This window comes from Atta cephalotes, assembly GCF_000143395.1.
Source record: "Atta cephalotes unplaced genomic scaffold scaffold00027, whole genome shotgun sequence".
Taxonomy (NCBI): Eukaryota; Metazoa; Arthropoda; class Insecta; order Hymenoptera; family Formicidae; genus Atta; species Atta cephalotes.
This window is the reverse complement of record NW_012130091.1, coordinates 3997087-3999773: the sequence shown is the minus strand read 5'-3', so window position 1 is coordinate 3999773 and position 2687 is coordinate 3997087.

Here is a 2687-nt window from a genome sequence, read left to right as displayed (position 1 = left end):
AANATTATTATAAATAATATATATATATAGTAAGACATATATATATATTATTATTATATATATATATATATATATATATATATATAATATTTATATATATATATATATATAATTTTAAAATACGATATAAAAAAGTAATACAAAGTAATACAAAAGTAATTAAATGTAGATAGTAATTAAATTAGATAAATAAATAATTAGATAATAAACAAGAGCCACGAGCAAAACTAGATGTTTAATACTAGTATATACTAAGGTAATACTAGATATATACTAAATCTCATATTATACATATAAAAACAAATGTTTCAATCACTATCGAATCATTCACAATATTTAAATATCGCCTAAAACGTTAAACTCGATTACAATTTCGATATGGACAATAAGATAATATAATAATCCCTGAATGCATTAATTATTGTTTTACGCGTACATATCATTTGCAGTTCTTCTTATGCAATGGAACACATCGGCGACCAGTAATTCAATTCAATGGTCAATACAAGTAAAATGTGCAAATTTCTAACCAAGTATATGTGAGCGTGGATAGAAATCCCTAATAAATTAATAAATACGTTTTAATAATAAAAATGAGTTTAAAGTCATATAACAATTGCAAGTTTAAAATTCTAGTTCGATTGTAAAAAATGAAACAATTAAAAACCTGAACAATTGCAAATCTAAAATTCTAGTTTGATTGTAAAAAATGAAACATTTGAAGCTAAATACCTGAATAGGCCATTGTTATGTAAAATTATATGTGTTTTGTAACAATTGTGTAATTTAATCTTTTTGGCAGTTTTGCTAATGAAAACTCAGAGAACTTGCTTAACCATATATTGTACGATGACGTTACAATAATATCTAAAAGGGGAAAATATGTGAAATGGAAAGGGAGAAAAGATTATTTTTATCCCACAGTTCCAAAAAAAAAGCGATTTCTCTCTGTTTTGCTGAATAAAAGTTATCCGCTCCTTTTTATTTTGTTAGCAACAAAAAACTAAAAAATATCACTAAAATATCACTATCATAAATTAAAAAGTAAGCGAGAACATAATAACATTAACAATCGGTTTTTCACAGTATCATATGTTAAATCCATCCATTCATCTCAGAAAGTTTTCCAATTGCATCAAATATCAATCGAAAAACAGTATTTTCCATTTCAAATACCTTAAAGAGATTGATTGAAAGGGACAAAGACCATTTTGATATAATGTTAAACCAGATGTAATCTATAAAATTTTGTGATAAGATTGTGAGGCCGCGTATATTGGACAAACCAAACGAAGACTTCGAATCGGAGTAAACAAATATCTTTCTTATATCAATAAAAAAACAAGATTTTTACCAGTCATTTCAGATCATCGCTTAATTATAGCAATTTTAGACGGAGAATAATAAACGATTAATTTCGAGATTGTTTACATAAAAAGACAATCGCAGGAATTGAATAAACAAAGCGATCATAATCGGATACATATTTTCCTATTCTTCAGTCGTTATCCTCTTCCTAATGTTTTTTATCCTCTCTAATCTTTTCTCCTCATTTCACATATTTTCCTCTGTTTCTTTACATATTATTGTAACGTCATCGTACATTATAAATTATAAATTAAGTTAAGTGAGTTCTTATCAGCAAGGCTGCCAAAAAGATTACATAATTATTACAAAATACATATAATTTTACACAACAATGTACAGCCTATTCAAGTATTTAACTTCAAATATTTCATTTTTTTAAATCAAATTAGAATTTTAGATTTGCAATTGTTCAGGTTTTTAACTTTAAGTGTTTCATTTTTTACAATCAAACTAGAATTTTAGACTTGCAATTGTTATATGACTTTAAACTCATTTTATTTTTATTATTAAATTTTTAAACTCATTTTTATTATTAAATTTTTATTATTAATTTTTATTATTAATTTATTAAGTATTTCTATCTACGCTCACATAATACTTAGTTCACATCGTTAAAAATCTGCACATTATTTTACTTGGATTAAATTGAATTACTAACCGCCGATCTATTCCATCACATAAGAAGTAAGCGATGTGTAAGATACGTAAGAACAATAATTAATGCATTTAGAGATTATTATATTATTTTATTGTCTATATCGAAATTATATTCAGTAGTTTAGATAATATTTAAGCAGTATTGGCTGCGTTCAGCAGCACAGAAAACCGCTCACTGAGCAAAAAAGGAATTAATCTATGATTAATATGTTTATTTATTATAATTCAATGTAAAGACTAAAATGCAAAGGGAGTCCGCGCAGTAATCGGTGCGCAAGTATATCTAATAATGGAAATATTTATATGTCCATTTTTAATGTAAAGTATAAAATATAAAAAGTTGGTATAAAATCCGTATGTGTTTCTATTTACTTCAAATCATTCTCAACGGTATCAATACAATTCTAATTCAGCACAAGTAGTGCAACACTGAAAGAAATTACTTTGTTATAGGAACAAATCAAGGGAAAGTAAATGTGATTTGATGTATTTGTTTAAAAAAAATGATCTATTTATTACGATTGCAAATTAATTCGTCAATGTAACAAATAATCAATAGTATTTCGCTAGCAAATAAGAGACTCATATATATATATAATATATATACACGTGTGTATATATATATATATATATATATATATATATATATATATATATATATA